At 41.4% G+C, this 22,804-nt stretch overlaps 1 protein-coding gene and 1 long non-coding RNA gene across 9 annotated transcripts in view; both read left to right on the top strand.

Annotated features, from left to right (window-relative positions):
• MACROD2 (mono-ADP ribosylhydrolase 2) overlaps positions 1–22,804 on the top strand; it is a 1,043,571-nt gene that overhangs the window by 325,197 nt on the left and 695,570 nt on the right. The window lies entirely within an intron of this gene.
• On the top strand, positions 16,376–21,297 carry LOC309528327. 2 transcript variants are annotated; one of them, XR_014217665.1, is made up of 3 exons: positions 16,376–16,991; positions 17,507–18,931; positions 20,650–21,297. It is a non-coding gene; the product is annotated as an uncharacterized lncRNA (long non-coding RNA). The 2 variants fall into 2 exon arrangements; XR_014217666.1 differs by having other exon boundaries at positions 16,376–16,985; positions 20,650–21,296.

Here is a 22,804-nt window from a genome sequence, read left to right as displayed (position 1 = left end):
GACAGTTAACGGAAAACTACAAAGTTGCCTTGACACCTTAAAGATGCTGGTTTTTGTGCACTTCATTGATTAAACTCATGCAAGAAGTGTTATTTTATAATTTGTTTATAAATGTATTTATAGCCTACCCTTGAATCAACTATTAGAGTGGTACACAGCAGTATATACAGTGGTGCCCCGCAAGACGAATGCCTCGCAAGACGGAAAATTCGCTAGACGAAAGAGTTTCCCGTTTTGGAGGTGCTTTGCAAAACGAATCTCCTATGGGCTTGCTTCGCAAGACGACAATGTCTTGCGAGTTCCTGCTGGTTTTTCCCCTCCCCCCCTTTTCTAAGCCGCTAAGCCGCTTATCAGCTGATCCGATCAGCAGATAAGCTGCTAAAAGCCGCTAATAGCGCTAATCCGTCAATGGGCTTGCTTCGCAAGACAAAAAAACCGCTAGACGAAGAGAATCACAGAACGGATTCTTTTCGTCTTGTGAGGCACCACTGTAAGTATTTTTAAAATCATTAAAAGCCATACAGAGCAATCATTTCTTGGCTTCTCAAGAAGAAATTAAACAACTGCATAGGCCCATTGGCATAAAACAGTCTTTAAGAGGCACCTTAAAGTCAAAAGCGAAGATGTCTGGAATAGTCCTCTATTATATTTACCCTACATTTGAGCAGTGCATAGACATGTCACAGGGATGGGGAAGCTGTTTCTCTCCAGAGCTTAACTCTCAACAGCCCCAGCAAGCATGGCCAATACTGGGTGATGATGGGAGTTGTAGTCTAGCAACATCAGGAGAGTCATAGGTTTCCCATTCCTCTCTAGCATATTATGGCCATTATACACATGTGTGTATGTGTGTGCGTCCTGCTATATTTCTCTGCCAACCATGGATAATGCTTCATATGTCTGACAAAATAGGCCCTAGTTCCCTCCCCCCCCCCCGCAAGCAAAAAAGCAGAACAAAGAACAACATACGCCTGAGTTGCATCCAGACACTGAGTTGTAACCAGAGTTAGTCATATTTAGAGCAGGCATGTTCAAATCAAGGAGACTAAATTAAGTTCCATTGATTTCAGTAGGTCAGTAACTCAGTGTGGATTTCTGCTGGTCAAACTATTCATTCAGATTAATAACATTTTAGTGGAAAGGATGACAGACTCTAAAAGCTCGCGTTAATATAATTTTTTAATATGAAGGACACATCTTTCAAAGTTTAGCTGCAAACTTATTCTTTTCTAGTGACAAAGATCTGGATTGAAAGCAGTAATAAAATTCAGTGACAAGATGGACTGAAGTGCTTTTCATTACTCACTATTCTGAAACAAAATGCTTTGAACAAACCGGGTAATGGAATTAAATTACATTAAAGGGGGTGCTGGCCTTAAAGCAATCTTTCTATTATGTGTTTTGATGGATGAAAATTGCGTTTTGATATGCAAAGAATGATACAACAAATGAATAAATTCAAGTGTGGAAAATCTAAGGGAAGAGCATTTGAGAGCTGGAATAACACATTTTAAACGGCTGAATAAATGTCATGTTGTGTAGACACATCATTAACTGAAACTAAAACCAAAACATCCCCCACCCGTTTGTCTAAATGATATGCCTTCAAAGTGTTTAAAACTTTGTCTTTATTTTTAACAACTGTTCTTTCCTAACCCCTTTTTGCTTTTCACCACCCATACTGTTTCCATAGCAATTGCACTTGAAATTAAGTCTTGTTGATGCTGTATATTTCTGTCCAAGTGTTCTAGGGTTAAGAGGAAACCTTTCCAGGTGTGCTTTCACTGGAAAGGATGCCAGCCAGCAATTGTTGAAAAGATCAGGCTTTCATCGAACACCTGGGCTTCATTGAGAAATGAAGAATAATTGACAGATGCCTTTTTTTAGAGTTGCCATTTGTCCCTTGTAGTTTAAGTGGACAGAGAGGAAACTGAGACAACCCAAGATCTAGCTGATAAATTCAATTCTGTGTGTGAAATTCAGTCCCCCACTTGCCTCCCCCCCCCACCCGCATAGCCTCCTTGCCCACAGGCTTCTGTTCCAGTTCAGTTGTTGCTAGCAATGTTTGGGGGGTGGGGGTATATAGATTTTGCTGTGCTCGGAGCCAGCCAATGAGATTAGACACAAGGTCTTAACAGGGAGACAGTGTGGAGACAAGAGAAGAGACCTCCTGTGCTTTCAGTGCAAGATTCCGAAAGGAAATTTTGGCATGTTACCCAAGAATTAGACAAGTTGCATGTACCCAAATTCCTCCTCTTCACTCACATTAAAGGTACTGGAATCCTGTTGTCCTTTACATCACCCTGTGGTCTAAATCTCCACCCTTAGCTGATGTGGCAGACTTGTAAAAACATTCTATAAGCAGTAGTGACAAAAAGATCATTATCGCTGAAATGAATTGCAGTTATTCATGGTCATTAATCCAGATCTCTGAATTTGGGTACTACATTACAACAATTTATGCAGAGCTGTAAGACGCTTAGACTTTTAAAATATGTATAATATGTGTGTGTGTGTGTGTGTGTGTGTGTGTGTGTGTGTGTGTGTACACACACACACACACACACACACACACACAGCTATGCATCGTAGGTTTTTAAATTACAACTGTAACCCAACCACACATTATTTTAGTAATCCTCCTTTGCCAATGTTTGTTTAGATACAACCCAGATCGATGATTTAGTGGACATTAGCAAATAGCAAAATGCTCAAAATCCAGGTATAAATATGCTACCTGCAACTTACAATTAAAAATATGTTACAAATACAATAATAGGAGAATCAGTTGGTATAGTTTCAAATAAAGAATAAGCAATGAAGGAAGCAACAACCCCCTTAAAAAAAAAGCAAAGCAAATTTTCTGGGATGGAAGTTGAAAATGTTGCTTTCAGCCATATTCTTTCCATTATAGAATTCTTTGTTTCATACACATATTCCCTAATTAGGGTAAATGCAAGAGTTCAGTAGCTCCCTCCACATGTGGCTAGAATGCTTAGGAGAAAACTTCCCATAGGTGCCAATGGGAAATGAAAGAGAATACTTTTTAATCTCCCTCGGCCGCTGCCTCCCCCCCCCCCCATTTCATATTTGACTGATATAGTATGGCAATAAATGAAGACATCAGGTAGAGGGGCAAAATCAAATACTACTCTTTCCCCAGTTTTCATATAGGACCCTCCCCCCCCATGCCCAAGTGGGAACCCTATGTTCTGTGGCCTTTCCTCAGTGATGCTTCCAGCCTTCATGGGAATTGCTGTTTTTTCTTTGATAACGTGCCATCAGATCAGGGTGGCTAACCTGTGGCCCTCCAGATGTTATTGGGCTTGACCACCCATCACTCCAACTAGCATGGCCAATGGCCAGGGATCATGGTAGTTAGAGTGTGGCAACATCTGGAGGGACCACAAATTACCCATCCCCACAATAAACTGTAAATGCTATAACATAAAGATCAGGAATCTGAGTAGTCCTTCCACAAACTGAAGTGCTCCTTCCATTCATGGACGAGCTGGCAATCTGTCATAGGCTCACAACAGACAGAAGTAAGTTCCCCTGAAGTAAATTGGATTTCCTTCTTCTGAGTAAACATAGTTTACAGTCTAAACTGTCTGGTCTCCTGCCTGCTGAGTCTGCTCCTCTGCTGAGATTTGCCATTTCACTGTTCCTCCCATTTCAGTTTGTAAGGATAATAAATCTGTTTGTTTACATGCTCCTCTTCTAAAGCTATTTGCACACAAGGAGCCTGCCAAGATCAGTGACATGAGCAATAGAGAAAGGACTGACATGCCTTCGAAATAGGAAGCAGGGGGTTAACTACCATTTTAAAGAACCACAAGTTTCAAAACTGCCCTCTATCCTGCTCCCCCAAACAAACTTTCGGTAAAAACCGTACTCTGCAGAGTCTCCTTTCCTTGAACTGTCTTTCTGTTATTTGCTATCTCCCTCCCTTCTTGTCTCTCTCTCTCTCTCCTTCTCTCATTTGAGAGTATGAAAAAGGAGAAAGAACTAGCTGGCCATAACACATTTAGCATTGATGATTTGAAGAGGGATATTTAGAGCAGGAGGGGAGAAGAGCAACACCAGCATTTAAAGTAATATGCCCCAGGTATTTCGGACTACAACTCCCATCATCTCCAGGTAACCTTAGGAGCTCAGCACAATGTGCAATGCAACACACTTCCAGCTGCTTACTACTTGAAGTCTCTCTCTCTCCCCCCCCCCGCCCACACACAACAGAGCTCTGAAAGCTCTAGCTAAATCAGGATTGTGGGACAGTAAGATTCTTAAGCTGAAATAAGTATTACTGCATATATTCTAATTAATAGATGTTGTCCCCTCAGGTTTAAATATTCATATTTGAATGCTAACACCAGAGGATTGGGTTGAGCTCCTGTTTCTAATGTATATATAATGTATGTAAAATTTCCTGGAAGCGTAACTCAATTACAAATTGAGATTTCATACGGCAAAGTTTAGCAGTTTCACAATAGTGTGACACTTCAATAGGATGTATGGAAGCCTCTAAGTGTTAGCTGGAGCAAATTAAGGGCTCAGTCCTGCTTACTTATATACTTTAAAGAAAATTAAATAACATCAAAGTGGAGTCTTTGACAAAGTCAATTCAGCATATCTTGTGCATACCCATTAGTTAGTTTTGTTGTCTTTGGATGTGGCAGGATTTTAAAAACTATTTTTGTGCAACGCTGCATCTTGATTTTTGTGTCCTTTAATACTGTACTGGAAATAAAGAAGGGGTGAGGGGGTCATACTGTATGGCGCTTTTTGCCCTTGCAGTTATTAGCCACACATTGGCAGCCATGTGAACATATGGGCATAAAGCTGCTTCATGCAGTGGGATCCTGGGCCAGACAGGATCCCCTGTCCCACAGAGATGCTTTACATGCACATGTGCACAGGGCTAATCAATACCGCTGCTAAGCATGCAGGAGGAGTGTTGCAGCAGGGTTACAGGGTGACCCCCTTCACTCGTTCAAACTCCCTTACTGTGTTATGAAACTTCAGAAAGACAGCACCCACTCCTATGTGAAATGGTGTCGGTTTTGCCATTAGTTGTAATGAGATGAGGCTGAGGTCCACGTCCTCCGCATCTTAGATATCTCACACTTCAAAACAGAGGTGCCAACTTGCAATGGTGATTGTGCGTGTGGTGTTATGATGTTGGGATGAGCCGGGACAGAGCTGAATGTGCAGCCATGCAACCAGCTGGCTCCACTTCGTCCACCTCCTCCTGGCGGAGCCACCAGCTGAAGGCTACTTCAACCCTCCTTCCCCACTGTGGGAGGAGGAGGAGAAAGAGTCAGGCATTGGAGCTATGCTGGGCTCAGTTCCATGCTTTGCTTCCGAACTTCACCTCTGCCCTTTTTGGACTTGGGGGTGCCCCACCCCAAAAATATTTGGGGGCCCAAAGACCCCCAGGGGCTAGCACCCCTGCTGCAATGAAATAATTCAGGCAAGATCATTGGGATGAAGATGAGCTGTTTTGCACATTAAATGTATTTTTATTCCTTTGCAACTTAAAGAAACAACTCAATGTGGCTTACAACACACAGTGGTACCTCGGGTTACATACACTTCAGGTAACATGCGCTTCAGGTTACAGACTCCGCTAACCCAGAAATATTACCTCAGGTTAAGAACTTTGCTTCAGGATGAGAACAGATATCACATGGTGGCGGTGCGGCAGCAGCAGGAGGCCCCATTAGCTAAAGTGGTGCTTCAGGTTAGGAACAGTTTCAGGTTAAGAACGGACCTCCGGAACAAATTAAGTACTTAACCCGAGGTACGACTGTATTTAGAAAAATCCTCTGAGTTGGAACCCTAGGCTCAGCCCTTTTAGGTTTCTTTGGTGATTAACTTGCAATGCTGCCTTGTTCTCACATCATAGTAAGCCAAACTCTGGTTTATTGGGACCATGTGAATGTTGATGAGAGGAGTTCACAGCCACTGTGCTGCTCCACAGTCTCTCTTGCTCCCATGCCACATTAGCCTAGGCTAAAGTTTGGCTTAACATGCCATGTGAACCCAGGCTTGCGGTTCAGCTCTCTTCTCTCTAACAGCAAGCTGTCAACAAGGTTCGTTCTTGGCTAAAACTTGTAGAGGAAAAGCTCTGGAATGTACTTTTAAGAGAAGATGGAATGATTTGTGGTTCAGAGAAACGGTTTCCAGTTCTCCAGACTCTCTGCTTCACAATTTGATAAAATGAACACTTACCTTATTTGTTCACAATATGCAATTTGCTCCTATAAAACCTTTCTAAAATATATTAATAGAAAGGTAAAAGAATCCACTAGGATTCAGGGAGTAGGGAGCCACTAATTTGTTGGATACTTGGAGGTTTTGAAGTTACAACCAGTCATATCATTGGTAAGCATTTTGGAAAGCCATCTGTTTCACTGATTAATAACTATTGCAGTTTTAGAAGAAAAGTGTCTTAAGAGTTGCTGTCACAGACTACCTTTTGAAGGGCTACTGCACACCTGTCTGCGACAATATCTTGTGAGATATGACAGTCCTTGTCTGCCCATGCCCCTTAACGCCATGGTTTTTAACACTCTTATGCCAGGTCATACTGACCCTGCTGTATGTTTCTGTGCTTGTAAAGTATACTTATGTATCAATTTTACTTTTCAAGTATGTTTTATCTTTTTGGTACAATCAAAACATATTACATTTGGATTGCCTTTCAGAGCTGCTAAATTACCAGACTTGCTTTTCAAATCTCTCTGTCTCAAAATGTACAGCGTATATAATAGCTAAATAACTCTCACTTTAAAGTTTATGTGGCGGGGAGGGGGACACGGAGAAATTAGGAAGTTGTGTGGATATTCTGGATTCTTCTGTGCCCATTAGGTTGTGAAGCCCTTTGAGATGGCAATCAAGGGAAGTTTTTATCACTTAAGGCTCTCTCTCTGTCCAATTGCCAAACCAATTTCACAGTCCTCTGGTGTTGCCAACCGGGTTTATACACACCTGCCTGAATAGTCAGTGTTATAACAGCAATTCACAGCCTGTGTCAGAGCCAAAATAAAGGGCCCAAAAAGAAACGTTCAATATCTTAATGTCAATCCCTTAAGCTACCTGAGCCATACAAAACTAGCCAGATAAATCATAAGTATTATCATTTCAAAGACTGGGTTTTCTCTAAAGAAAAATGAATCAGGCTGATATTTGAACTACAAAAAGGGATATCAACAAAGCTTGACTTATGAAGGACACGCCTATGCAATTTTTCTCCTAAAACTGAAATAAGTTTCCTTTTTAAAAAATAAAATAAAAATTAAGCAGTTCTGAAGAACGGGTGTTAGAATCTAAGCATTAGAAAGGATAAAATACTTATTTGTGTGCTTTTTGTCTTTCAAAGTACATCGGTCTGATTAATTTGGTGGATCATTCTGACTTTTCATCATTTTGAAAAATGTTTGAAAGGTAGCTCAGTTGTCTTAAGGACATATTTTATGTGATCTTTCTTTGTTACTAAGGCATAGAATTGCAATAAAGCCTATACTTTGACTTTGACGTATTATGTGGCCTTTGAAGAGATTGACTCGGGGCTCATCCAAACTTCCTTTTGTGCTGCCTTTCTAGGCACAGGTCCATGCTTTAAAGCGCCATGTCTGAGTACTTTTTATATGCCTCATGAAAACTCGCTCTTTAACACCGAATCAAATTGCTGTTGGTTTTGATTCAGTGGTAAGGAGCAGGAGAACCCACCCCCCAAACACACACACACACACACACACACACACACACACACACACACACAGCTTTAAAGGACACAGACCTGTGCCTAGAAGGTGCAGAGCAAAAGGCAAGTGTGGATGAGCACATAGTTGCAGTGGCGTAGCGTGGGGGGTGCAGGGGGGGCGGCCGCACCGGGTGCAACATCTGGGGGTTAGGGTTAGGGGGCGCAAATCCACGGGTTAGGGGGCACAAATCCATGGGTTAGGGGGTGCAAATTACTTGCCTTGCCCCGGGTGCTGACAACCCACGCTACGCCACTGCATAGTTGCACATGTTTGTATGATCCGACTAGAAACCGGCAACATATTCCGAAAGGAGACAGAAGGCCTTCTCCAATCTTTCATTAGCAAATAATGACTGACCATAATGTTCGTGTTTTGGCATTCTTACAGGGATAGAAGAGTAGTTCCTTTCTCAGGCATCAGTTATCATTTCTCCTAATTTTCTCCAGCTGCAGCTGTGAGTGACAATTTATAAAATAAAATAAAAGTTCTGTCCTTAGTACCTTTAAAGGATCAGATTACTATCCCAGAGGGCCTCTTTTGACTTCTTCACAGTGGGATCTCTTCCCTTAACAAGGTGTTTTCTAAAAGCTGTCAAACTATCGAAGCCCCAATTCCACATAATTGCTCTGGCTTAGAAATTCGATAGGGAGCTCAAACAATTGACACACTCCTCATGAATAACAGGTCATTGTTCTGTTAGGGTAGTTTGTTGGATTGCAGGTACCTAGACCAGGAGAAAACAAGTGGCTGCTTTTTTTTAATGCCTTGTCATACTGGCCCTGGCAACTCTTTATTCCAAAGGCAAATTGCAGCTTTAGGAACAAATGAGGAAATATCCCTGCTTTCTTCTTTCTCAACTTGAAAATGTGACAAGGAAATGAACCTGCACTAACGAGCTATTGCTCAAGATCTTCCATCTAATTATTCTTGCTTCTGAACTCTTTTTTTACTAAGTGGAGTCAGTCTGTGATCTCTTACATAGTTTTATAGGTATTACAAAAAGAAACCCTGATTTATTGTCAGGACTGGCTGGTGAATGTGTGGAGTTTTAAGCAAGGCTTTGGGGAGATGTAGACCTTTCTACAGTAAATCTGCATGGTATTAAAAGTCCTGCAATTTTTGTGTGCATTTCTGAGTATATTCTGCAGCTTCACTAATAAACAGAGCCTGAATCTGGATATAGTTTACTTTTTTCTCTTTCCTTTGACATGCTGTTTAGAACATCCTTAGAATGATATGACTGAGAACAGTTGCTTGAATTTGCATTTAATGCTGTAAAAATTGTTTACTATGCCTCTTTTATCTCCATTAGCCTTTCCTTTGCCAGTTGACTGTTTTTCTTTAGTATTCTCTTTCCTGGTCTTTACCAGTCAGTATGTTTGAAACCTTTCTTCTGATATGTATTTATTAGTATCTGTTTTGTGAGTTGTTTTTGTAGAAAATATACCATTTTGCACAATCTCTAACAGAATTTAATGTGTTTAAACAAGTTTTTATTTAATTTATTACTTGTTTCATACATTTTCATCAACCTCCAAGCAGTTCCCAGAATGGGTCACAAATAAAAAAAGTTAAATCAGCAAGCAGACTTTACATCTACAACAACACTGGAATTTATATAGTTTGTCACAGCTGGTCCCAGTTAAACAGCCATGGTTTGGCTTGGTGACCCCCTCCTGACTCACTATAGAGATTATAAAATCATATTGGGAGTGAGTGGTGCTATGGTCTAAACCACTGAGCCTCTTGGACTTGCTGATCGGAAGGTTGGTGGCTCAAATCTGCACAATGGGGTGAGCTCCCGTTGCTCTGTCCCAGCTTCTACCAACCTAGCGGTTTGAAAGCACACCAGTGCAAGTAGATAAATAGGTCCCACTGCAGCAGGAAGGTAAACAGCATTTCCATGTGCTCTGGTTTCTGTCACGGTGTTCTGTTGCTCCAGAAGTAGTTTAGTCTTGCTGGCCACATGGTGTGGAAAACTGTCTGTGGACATCTCAAATTCGTCTCTTTCCACTCAATAAGTCCAAAAGTAGCTCTTCAACTATTATTATTAAGTGTCCAAAATAGTCTTTCTCCAGTCCAATATGATGATTTTCTCCCCAAGGGTCCCAACAAATCTTAATAGTGTAATAGTCCATACTTATTTGCTTGTTGTGTCCTCGATAAATCATACTCAGTTCCATAGGTTCCAGTCAAATTTCTTGTGAGCAGTTTTTCACCCTGGTTTACAGAAAAAGGGGGAAATCCTTCCATGATTTCCATTCTTTTTCCAAACAATTCGCTAAGAGCTTAGGGACTTTTTCTTCTGTGTTCACTTCAGTTTGTGCACCATTCCCTTTCTCTCTCATCTTCATCTCTGCCTTCTCCGATTGTCTCTTAAATCCATTTATTTCTTCTGGCCTCACAACAGCATCCTTTGTCTGTGTCAGTCCTCCAGACAGTCTACTCCCAACTCATCACCTGCTGCTGTCCCATGTTCAGGCACAGGTAAATCCACATCTTTTCCCACAGGTCCTGTGGATTCTTTAGTCTGAAGTATCTCTGATCCAATCTCTCTCGAAGTTCTATGCATCTCAGCTCATCCAGGAGTCTTCACATTATATCAATAATCGGTGAAGCATTCAGCATTGTCATACTGAGTTTTATTAATCTCCCCCTTGGCAATCTTCACTTCCAGGAACTTGCGTCTTCTTGCACATTCTTTTTTCACACACATAAAATTCAGTTCCATTTTTGCAGCAAACACAACACATACAAGACAGAGATTTACAGGCAGTATAAGTGGAAGCTTTAAAGCAGATTCAGAGCTCTTTTATCAGTTGTGTCTGAAGTCAAGTAATTAGTTTAAGTTTTGTGATTTATTTTCTAGTTTGTTAACCAGTTGGTTATTTAACATGGTAAATAAAATCTGTTTCGTACACAGTTTCCTCCCTGGTTTAGTCTTGAAAAGTTTTCAGCTTGATTAGTTAGGATTCAGTAAAACTTCTCATTAGGACACTATGGCTCATTACAACTTTAAGAGACATCCTTAAAATTTGATTTGACCCTGCTGAGCATCACTAGCTGACTTGTAATCATCTTGCATTATTCATTATGTTTTACTATTGCAAGTTACCCCTGCCTCCATACTTGATTGGGTAAGCAATTCATTTAATTAATTGTCAAGTTTCAAATGGTATAATCCTTGGACTAAAAATACAAATTCCATGTGCTCAAATCTCCAAGGCTTCACAGAAAAGCACATTCCAACGAAAGTTTTAAATACTTAAATTACTCCTTGCCTACTTTATGAATTACAATGTTCTCCTGAAAGCAGAGGATTTGCCATTTTACTTCCAATGAATCACTTATGCAGAACCACATCAAAAGCATGGCAAAAGGGACTTGAATTTTGATTAAAAAGGGAAGATAAAGGAATTGATTTCTGTCATCCCATTACTCTGTAAGAAAGGGTCTAAAAACATTCTGGATTCTAATTAAAACTGTTTCTACTCTGCTGGTGGTGGTGATAGGAGGTGAGTTATATAATTTCCTTTGGAAAGGTGGTGCCAGAGCTGAGCATTTATCAAGTTCTCAGCTTTTTACATACCTGAAAGTGCTACTTTGGCACATGAATTTCAGAAATTATTTTTCATAACATTTTTTGGGGAAATGCTTCACTAGTTTCCTGATTGAGGGCATTCAAATTACCAGTTGCTTACAGTTGTGATGGTACAAACTAGTTTCCCTTTGGCAGACCTTGTGCATTTATAATGCAAACTGAGCTTGTAAAGCAGAAAGAACCATAAGGATTTTCTGCCTTTATTTAGGAAATTGTGGCTGTGGGTTTGTAGCATAGGTCTTTTCCGTGCAAGAGAAACAGACTCCTTGCAGACATTCCTAGCATATAAAAACCAGGTGCAATGGCTGTAAAATGTTTATAGGATGCAATGCTGAATTTAACATTGAGTAAAAACTTGGCAGACGACAAGCATTTAGGGAAAATGAAAGATTGTGCTTTAAAATGAACAGTCTTTATAAATGAAAGGGTTTCCAGGTTATGTCTTTGTTGTTTCTAAATACTGGCACTTTTTCACCTTTGTAGTATGCTGCCTGAAATTAAATGTATACTGATCATAAAACTGCCATACACAGACAATGCCCTTGTTAATAATAATAATAAGGTGGGACGTGGGTGGCGCTGTGGTCTAAACCACTGAGCTTCTTGGGCTTGCTGATCAGGAGGTTGGTGGTTCAAATCCGTGCGATAGGGTGAGCTCCCGTTGCTCTGTCCCAGCTCCTGCCAACCTAGCAGTTTGAAAGCATACCAGTGTGAGTAGATAAATAGGTGGGAAGGTAAAATGGCATTTCCGTGCGCTCTGGTTTCCATCATTCCGTTGTGCCAGAAGCGGTTTAGTCATGCTGGTCACATAACCCAGAAAGCTGTCTGTGGACAAACACCAGCTCCCTCAGCCTGAAAAGCGAGATGAACACCGCACCCTGTAGTCGCTTTTGACTGGACTTAACTGTCCAGGGGTCCTTTACCTTAATAATAATAGAATAATCATCCTTTCAGTTTTGTTATTTTGCTGTGTGATGGAGACGAGGATTCTGACACAGTCAGAATGTGGAAAGTATTTAGGATTGTTGTCAGAATCTAATTGTTGGATATTACATGTAACTTTATTAAAATCTTGATCCCTTTCTCTGTAACAAACAAGATTAAGAGTACAATCCTAAACACACTTATAAGAGAGTAAGCCCGATTGGAAACATTTGTGGAAGTAAAGAAGCAGAGAATTACACTTTAATGTATGAGAAGGGAACAGAATACACATTTGTTGGAGGTCCATGATACAGATTCCTGATGTTTTTTTGGGGGGGAAATGGCCTATATTAAAAGAGAGAATATGGATAGGTTTGAAGGTATCTGGTAGTGTTTTTCAACCACTTTGTAGAATTAAGGGTGGGGCAGCTGAGGAAGCATCTCAGAAAATCTATCCCCTTCATTTTCTTTCTCTCTCCTTTTCCTTTCTTCTTCCATAGCACATTTGTCAGTTTAGTTAATTGTATCTCATGTGAGGTTGGGGCTCTGGAGTGGGGTGGGGTTGTTGTTGTTTAGTTGTGTCCGACTCTTCGTGACCCCATGGACCAGAGCACGCCAGGCACTCCTGTCTTCCACTGCCAGTTTGGTCAAACTCATGCTGGTAGCTTCGAGAACTCTGCCCAACCATCTCATCCTCTGTCGTCCCCTTCTCCTTGTGCCCTCCATCTTTCCCAACATCAGGGTCTTTTCCAGGAAATCTTCTCTTCTCATGAGGTCTTCCAAAGTCTTGGAGCCTCAGCTTCAGAATCTGTCCTTCCAGTGAGCACTCAGGACTGATTTCCTTCACAAGGGATAGGTTTGCTCTTCTTGCAGTCCATGGGACTCTCAAGAGTCTCCTCCAGCACCATAATTCAAAAGCATCAGTTCTTCAGCGATCAGCCTTCTTTATGGTCCAGCTCTCACTTCAATACATCACTACTGGGAAAACCATAGCTTTAACTATACGGGCCTTTGTTGGCAAGGTGATGTCTCTGCTTTTTAAGATGCTGTCTAGGGTTGCCATTGCTTTTCTCCCAAGAAGCAGGCGTCTTTTAATTTCGTGACTGCTGTCACCATGTGCAGTGATCATGGTGCTCAAGAAAGTAAAATCTCTCACTGCCTCCATTTCTTCCCCTTCTAGTTGCCGGGAGGTGATGGGACCAGTGTAGAAATGCATTAAAAGGGGACCTGCAGTTTTATGAGAAATAACTGGGTTGTGGAAGAGAGTTTATAATAGACTCTTGGTTGTGTGCTCCCCAGGGAGGTCACTTCAGTGCTGCTAACACAGCGGTTTGACTTCATCCCAGGAGGTGCACCCTACTGTCTTTCAAGGCAGATGGATGCCAACAACAACAATGGCTTGTAGAAGAGTTTGGATTTGATATCCCGCTTTATCGCTACCTGAAGGAGTCTCACAGCGACTAACATTCTCCTTTCCCTTCCTCCTCCACAACAAACACTCTGTGAGGTGAGTGGGGCTAAGAGACTTCAGAGAAGTGTGAATGGCCCAAGGTCACCCAGCAGCTGCATGTGGAGGAGAGGGGAATCGAACCCGGTTCACCAGATTATGATTCTACCGCTCTTAACCACTACACCACACTGGCACTGCAATTCTGCTCTTCCAACAGACTTCTTCTCCTCTCTGATGCAGCTTCCCCTCAAAATATGCTAGAGAGGGTGGGGTGAAATATTTGGGGTGTATGGGGAGAGGAGAGGATGGAGAACTGTCACAGAGTGGAACTGTGTTCCTGCAGCATAAGATGCAAGTCTATGTATTTTGGAACGCAAGGGTATTTTTCTCTCCCTATGCTGGTTTATTTCAAATAAAAAAGTTAACATTTTTAAAAGTGTGGTGCGAACCCCTCTCATTTGATCAGAGTGACAGCACCGACACAGCAGTGTTTAATCATTGCTACCCATACATTTGTATTCATTTAAATTCCCTTACCCTATTGGAAGCCATTGTTAGCCCTGCTGGTTGTGTGAGTATGTGTCAGACAGCTGACAGCAGCTTCTGAATTTTGCGAATTTAGATTGTTTATATTGTATGCAGGGAAGGGATTAGACCCCCACCCCATGGCTATTTTTCAGATTAAATTTAGAACACCGCCCAGCCATTCTTAAAAGTAAAAGTGCTGGGAAATCCAGTCACATTTCCCATGCAACAAGAATCATTGTCCTATATATACACTTTTTTGATCGTTCAAAGTGCTTGACATGCAGTATTTCCATTTTACTTAAAACAGCCATGTAAGTTTTGCCACTTAATGTTAAACGTACACAATGAATAGCAATCTAAGAAAAATTGTGTCAGTCACTTTATTATTATACCTACATTAAGCGCATAAAACAGAGTTAAAATAAATTACTGCTATACTGTCCAAGCCCTGTCTGCAAAAATACTGTATAGTCCTACGATGTCATAAGAATTTAAAATGAGATGGTGTTACAAAAGTGAGGTCAAATGACAAGAGACCGACCTCATAGATAGCCACACACCAAATTTACTCATGCAACTGCTTTTCTATGAAATGATTGTTTAAAGGTTGAGAAGAAAGGCCAGCATTTGCATTTAAATGGAGGTAACTTGGTGTAGAAATGGTGATTGATGACCTCTGCCCTTGCCTCAAGTATATAGTTGTGGTGTTTTTCCTTGTTGTTGTTGGAAGTTTGCAGGAGTCAAACATCAAAGTAAACAGATGAAAATAATATGAAATGAAAGAAATTGGCTAAATGCTATCAGTGGCTCCCAGATGACACTTGATTGATATCTCTTTACGCTCACTGGGCTTCATTAACCATTTTGCAATCATTTAATCAGCTATATTTTTAACAGTTTTCCCCTAGTATCTGGCCTTTACCATAAAAGATTTGAGGGTCACGATAGCCCCGGAATCAATTGACAGTGAATGTTAATGAAATCTCTATGAATTTGTTAAAGAAAATATTAGGGATAATTGGCAATTTGCAAGTATAAGCTTTTCATTATACAGGTCAGAGCACATTCAGGTTTTTTAATTTTCTGTGAGAATCCCTAAGGGTTTAAATTCACATTAAGTCAATGGGAAAACTCCCTTTTCAATGCTTGTGGACTGCATATCAAATACGGCAATTTTCAGGTGAAGACAGAGGCCCTTTTCAGAGGACAATTCACGAGTGCCAGAATGTGCCTAGGCCTGGGGGTGGTATAACAGCAGTTGGTCCCACCCTGACCTACAAATGTTCACTGGACTTTAGGCCGAACCTATCCATGTAAAGCTGTCCGTGTGATCAGGAATTTGCAAATACCAAGGTTCCTGATTGTGAAGACAAGTCTGTGCATGCACACTTTGTACACTTGGGGTTTACAGAATCTAGTGAAGATGTAAGACATGTTGCTGCAACCTCCCTCCCCCCCACATTCAGCCTCCCCCCACCCAACTGTTGTTTGGAAAGGGCTTCACGAACTCTCAAAGGAGAGATGGTTTGAACACAGATACTGCATTCCAAAGCATTTCCCTCCCAGATACAAAATGCCAATTCGAACCACATTTATCACGCTTTGAAAGTCTTTCTGTGTTTTTTTCCTTTAGGAAGCAATTAACTTCATCAGGTTTATTTACGCTTCACTCAGACTTAGGAGGTGTGAGAAAGGAGTGGCTCCTTTCCGCCTTTCTGTGGATTTGTACGGCATGGGCAGAATGGACAACTGCAAGAACCAAATTTTGACCATTCATTTAATGCTTTAGATGTTGGATTCTAAAAAATGATTGTCACTTTCACTTGAGTATTGTTATCGATTAGTGATGGTTGTTCACAATTTTAGAGGGGGTAAAGCAGGTTATTAAGTTTTAAATAAGCTGAGTTTGTTAAAGATTATTTTACGAATCTGGCAGCAACCCTTCTTCAATCATTGACTGTTTCTCCTGAGAGATTGTGAAATTGAATTCCATGAGGAATTAAACAAGGACGGATCAGTTGGGCTGGCAGAAAGCTGTTTAGTAGCTCCAGTTCCTTTGGTAGTTTCTTTTTCTTTGTGCCTCTGTGAGGGATGCTCATTTATTGCTGGGGAGAGAGGTGGGGAAAGGGGGGTGAAATAGATGGATGTGGATAGATAGATAGTGTGTGTGTGTGTGTGTGTGTGTGTGTGTGTGTGAATCTATGGTGTGGTTAGCCTCACTCACTTTTGGCTCTTACCTCGCCCATTGCTGGCATTTGGCCCTGGAAGAGAATGTGGCCCCATGTGTGTACAAACACACACATATGGTGGGGCTGTTTTTGTACTCTCCTTCCATCGTAGCAATATGTTTTACAAAAAACTCCCAGCCCTTCTTGTTCAAACATGCAGTGGTGGTTGATGTACCATTTTGCCAGTAGGAATCACTGGTTGCCACAGTGGGTGACCAATGGAAGAGAGAATTCTCATTGTTACTGGTGACAATTGGAAGGTGACAATGGAGGCAGCGAGTGTGTGCCTCTGAGCACCAAGCAAGTGAATGGTTGCTAACTGCTGCAGCATATTGATATGGGAGAGGGCAGCCAGCCACCCAGGAGCAGAATCAGGATGCTAAATTAACAGGCAACTGAGTATCTTGCCATTTCCCATAAAGATAAAAGTTCTGTGTATAAATCTGTGGTATAATCTCAGCATTCTTGGTCTAGCCAAAAGTAAGGTAAAGGTAAAGGTACCCCTGCCCGTACGGGCCAGTCGTGTCCAACTCTAGGGTTGTGTGCCCATCTCACTTAAGAGGCCGGGGGCCAGCGCTGTCTGGAGACACTTCCGGGTCACGTGGCCAGCGTGACAAAGCTGCTCTGGCGAGCCAGCACCAGCGCAGCACATGGAAACGCCGTTTACCTTCCTGCTATAAAGCGATACCTATTTATCTACTTGCACTTAGGGGTGCTTTCGAACTGCTAGGTGGGCAGGAGCTGGGACCGAAAGACGGGAGCTCACCACGCCTCGGGGATTCGAACCGCCGACCATGCGATCAGCAAGCCCTAGGCACTGAGTTTTTACCCACAGCGCCACCCGCGTCCCTAGCCAAAAGTAATTGCTGCTTATACTGTTGCAACTGAACAGCAACCTGAATTGACAGCTGTGTAAGCTAAGCCGTATGGGGTTTATTGAAAAATCTAGAGGTTTTAGTATAAACACTTACAAAGTCAGGGCTCGTTAATCAATTTTCTAATCAAGGAAGCAGAGATAACAAGTGATCATCTGGAGCAGCAAGTATTTTCATAAACTGCAGCAATTAGCAATGTGGCTCTCACAGACAAATGGGGAGCAGAATCTCCCACTCAGGTGATCTCTGAGCATATCCCACATGACATTCAATCACATGTGAAATGTTTCACTGCTAATGTACTAAATTTGAGTTTGTAGTTGTCTGTGCTCTTGAGAATTTGCAGAGATCAAGCTCTAGTTGCACTTTTAGACTTTCATAGCAGCAAAATTTTCTGGGAGGGTAGCTGTCCCTCTGCTCCCACCAAGGTCCTGTGCAGGTAATGATATATGCAGCTACACATGGTTGCTGAGGGAAAACTGCTGGACAGCAGAGGCATTGTCTGAGAAGTATGTGGCATGTGATGCTAACTTTCTGTGGGAAAGGGATCTAGCTGCAGCGTCAGAAGCCCATGAGTGTCAGGGGTGAGAAGCTGCCTGTTCTTAATGCAGAGAAATTAGAGCTTTAAGCGACAAAACTGATATTTCTTTGGGGATGTCTTACCAAACAAATAAGCCTTGGAGTGGGGTAGGGGACTTGTGTGCTTCCCAGCTGCCGTCAACATACAGAAACTATGGAAAGCCTGATTCACACAGGACAAGGGTTGTTCTCTAGAAGACTATTGCCCTACTTCAGGCATTACCTAGTCTTGCAAAGTAAACACCACAGGGAAAAGAGTGTCATAGTTTCACCTACCCCCATCATTGTTCCAGTTTCCCTCCATAAGCTGAAAGGCAATCTTCTGAACTGGGGAGCCTCCACAAGTAAACCATGTTCTTTGCTTCCCTCCAACTTAGGGTGCTCTCCAAATTAGGGTAAGTGATCAAAATGGTGACCTGGGGAGGCAGAGCTAGCATACTCTCCCTCTTGACTAAAGCATGCCTGAAGTGGGGAACCCACTTTGCTACTCCAGGGGCCGGGTGGGCGAGGTGATCAGCCTGCAGTGCAGCTTTGCAATGCCTGCCCTTTACAAGGCTTTCTTAGATTTGCCACTTGGCCATGACAACAAGGAGGTACACGGATTCTCCTTGGCTGCTGCTTAACAATGAGGGAGGGGAAGTGGAAAGTGGAAGCAAGCGAGGATTGCTTTTAAGCAGAATTTGTTTCCTAACCTGGCAAAAATATATATGTGGAAATGGGAAAGGCTGAATATACAAAAAATGTGAGGGCAATATATCAACATAAATGGTTATATATGAGGAAATGGTTCATTGAAATGATGATATATGTGTAAATTGTAGAGAGAGAACCGCTAGAACAATATAATAAATGAATGAAAAAAGATCAATGTTTTAATCACTATTTATTTCTTACACTTATATTCCATCTGTAAGGGCTTCAAGATGAGATATATGGTTCTGTCCCTCCCATTTTTGTCATCACAACAACCTTGTGAGGTATAAAAAAATTCCTTCCAGTAGCACCTTAAAGACCAACTAAGTTAGTTCTTGGTATGAGCTTTCGTGTGCATGCACACTTCTTCAGATACACTGCATGCACACGAAAGCTCATACCAAGAACTAACTTAGTTGGTCTTTAAGGTGCTACTGGAAGGAATTTTTTTATTTTGACTATGGCAAACCAACACGGCTACCTATCTGTAACTTGTGAGGTATGTTAGACTGAGAAATGGTGGCTGGTCCAAGCTTATCCAATGAGCTTCATGTTTGATCCCTGGTCTCCAAAAAACCCTAGTCAAACAATGAGAGTGAAATAAAAGATTAGGGTGTGATAAATCTTAAGTGTTTGTAAATTGAGTCTACATTACATTCAGGCTATTATTGTTTTAGGGTGTTGGTTATTTTAAGTGCCAAATCGAAACATTTCAGCCTCAGTTATGTTAATTTGTATGTTTCACCGTTTAATGTTAGGGCAATGTAAAGTTAATGTTTTAAACTGAAGTGAAATTGCATCTAATTTATTTCTAACAAAACTGGCATTTAAATGGGATTAATTGCTGCAGTAAGGAAGAAAACTTTATATGTTAACTACATGTGGATCATAACTACTGTGTATTGTATTGTTTGTTGTAATAGTTCCCATGTAATGGAAGTGAATATTGCAAAAAAAAATAAAATTATTGCTGCTTGAAAAGAAGAAAAAAATACCATAGAATCTAAAATTCTCCCGCATTTTAGAATGATTGACAGACTACTGAGAAGTTAAATGTTACACAATGAAATGTATTCACCTCTCCTTTTGACCATTAAGGGGAATGATAAGATGAAAGGGAGAAAACATCAACGGTGGTGTGTGTTACAAACCCCATCATATCCCATCAGCACAGTGGTATGCACCGAGTTCTCTGTGCACCTCAGATCTCTACACGGAAGGGAGTAATGTTGGCAGTGAAGCAGAGGACACAGTATCACATTCATCTAGGCACTTTTATTAGGACCGTGGTCTCCTAGTAACAAAAGCCATACGATGTGGGTCAAAAAATAAACCCTCCTGAAATGAAAGAATTACTCAGTCTGCCCTGTGACCTGATGAAAATTTTGCAGTATCTTTCACCTCTCTCTTGGAGTGTTCAGGCAGATAACTTTTTTAAAATGTCATTTAAAACAATGTGGCAAAAGCCAATAGGCTTTGTCAAAATGCAAAGGATTACAGTTATGAATTACCATCCACTCAAATCTGTAATATGTCACAAATTGCAAAATGGTGCATGTTTGTCTATTATTGTGGGATATTTGCCCCCCCTCTGTTGGATATGTAATGCAATAACTAGCATGCTTATTCAGAAGTAAGTCCCACAGAATCCAGTGGTTCTTATTCCTTAGTAAATAGGAGTAATTTAGGATTGTCGCCTTAATGCCTTCCTCCTCCCCCCCCCTTTGCCTTGTTTTAAACTTTTCTCTTGAAAAATCTAGTAATAATGTGTTCATTCCAACTCTCTGTTGTTATGGGGATGATATTGGTTGCTAGTTGGGTACTTGTAACATGGACTGTAAGCTTTAGTTTCATGATACCTTCATTTGCATAGACTCCCTGTGTCTATTCCAAGGAACTGAGAAACCAAGGCATTCATCCAGATGAAGGATAATTGTACATTTTCTGTATAAAGTGATTTGTCATTTTAGAATCTTACCAATTTACTCTTACTCTTAAAAAGGACTGAAATTGCAAGTTAAGGTTCATGCCTAAACTTCAACAGCATGCAGGCAGTATAGATGTTGTACAATCTCACATTTTGTGATGGCTACATTTTGCAGGTGAAAAATGTACTCATAATACCATATTCTCACTGCCAAGAGTTCTCCCACACGCCACCCCCATTGTACATCACTTGAACGCTCAAGTTAACCCACTCTGTATTATATTGATTTGCCTTGCAATAGCTGGCCCTTCACAGATGTAAAAGCAAAATTCTTCTCATTAAGAATGAAATGCCCAATTGTAATATGATTTATCACCAGCACTTCAAAATAAGCCTTATCAGCAACAGTGTACAAAATGGTACGTGGCACTACATGTTACATTTTGTGTTTATGGGCATGCATCTGCATGCATGTGCATTAAAGATGAGATATATTAGCCCTATGCTATTTAACTTGTAGATACCTGAGGAAGAGGCTGAAACCAGAAGCAACATAATTCTAGCACTACACATTAACAATTTTAACAAGGCACTCCCTAGAATGCACCTACAGCAAAATAGGAGAAAAACTGTGCTTTACCACAGACAAGTACCAGAGAACTGGGACTGTCAAGGACAATTGGATCGTATACAAATGGCTAGCCTCTGTTGCATTCATCCTTGCTGTTTACTTACTTATTTATTGCAGGGTAAGCCCGGGTGGGATGCGGGTGGCGCTGTGGGTTAAACAACAGAGCCTAGGACTTGCCGATCAGAAGGTCAGTGGTTCGAATCCCCGCAATGGGGTGAGCTCCTGTTGCTCGGTCCCTGCTCCTGCCAACCTAGCAGTTCGAAAGCACCTCAAAGTGCAAGTAGATAAATAGTTACCGCTCTGGTGGGAAGGTAAACGGCGTTTCCATGCGCTGCTCTGGTTCGCCAGAAGTGACTTAGTCATGCTGGCCACATGACCCGGAAGCTGTACGCCGGCTCCCTCGGCCAATAAAGCGAGATGAGCGCCACAACCCCAGAGTTGGTCACGACTGGACCTAATGGTCAGGGGTCCCTTTACCTTTTAAGCCAGTGTGGTGCCCTCCAGAAGTTATTGGACTATGATTTCCATCAGCCCCTGCCAGTTTGTCAAAAGATCAGGGATGATGGGAGCTGTTGTCCAGCAATGACAGGGGGTGGCACCATCTTGACTACCCGTGGCTTTATCACATTGACTCTGAGAGCCTTGTGATACCTGAACTCTTGATCATCGTTCCAGGCAAAGCTCAACTCTATGGTCTAATTAAACATAGTCTGCTGAATTCTAATAAAGCATGTCAAGACTCAGCCACATAACCAACCTCAACAGATGAGAAGATCTATTACCTTTCCTTTTGAACACCTATGTAGACTTTGAAAGCTTTCAGTGTTGGAAACAAGTAGCTGATTCAGTGAATAAAAGGCAGCATTCAGCCTGCACTTGCTTTCTGTTTCTTGCCTTGGCTTAGAGTATTCATTACGTTAGTCAAAACATGGCTCCCGAGGAAGTGAATGGTGATTCACAATGTTTAGTGGGAACAGGATATTGCTGCAGTCATTTTTATGCCTTGAGTGGCAGGCAAGAACAATTCAAGGGCCAGGTAGACACACCTGGACTTTTGCAGCCATCTCTTTCTTTCTGTTAATCTGGAAATGTAGATTTAACAGATCTGCTAATACCTTTTAATATGTTACCAAATTGATGTTATGTTAGCACCTACATATAATTAGAGTGAAAAAGACAAGTAGCTCTTCCCCAGCCCTCATTTTCAGATCTATATCAGATTCTGGTACCACCTAGAAATTGCTGCTTGGAGAAAGATGGTCAGACACACAAACTGAATAAAAGAGGCAGCAGTTGCCATGTGCGATACCACTGAGTGACATATTAATGAGACTTTCATAGGCACCAGATATAGGATATTTCGACTTTCAGCATGTAGGGTATTTTCAGTTTTTTGTTGTAAATGAAAGTTAAATTGCCATGATTTTAAGTAAACCTGAGGTTTATCTTGTTACTTGTCATTTATACAGGTAGCAAAGCACCAGGAAAGAAATTGCATCTCCTAAGTAATAAAGGGATACCCTATGGAACTGGTATTATGTTATGTGAGGATTGATTTCAGAATGTTCTCTGTTTCAAGTGTAGCTTTGGATAACAAAA

Source organism: Podarcis vaucheri, assembly GCF_965113315.1.
Source record: "Podarcis vaucheri genome assembly, chromosome: 3".
Taxonomy (NCBI): Eukaryota; Metazoa; Chordata; class Lepidosauria; order Squamata; family Lacertidae; genus Podarcis; species Podarcis vaucheri.
The sequence above is the reverse complement of the archived record's forward strand: the minus strand, read 5'-3'. Positions and strand labels throughout refer to the sequence as shown.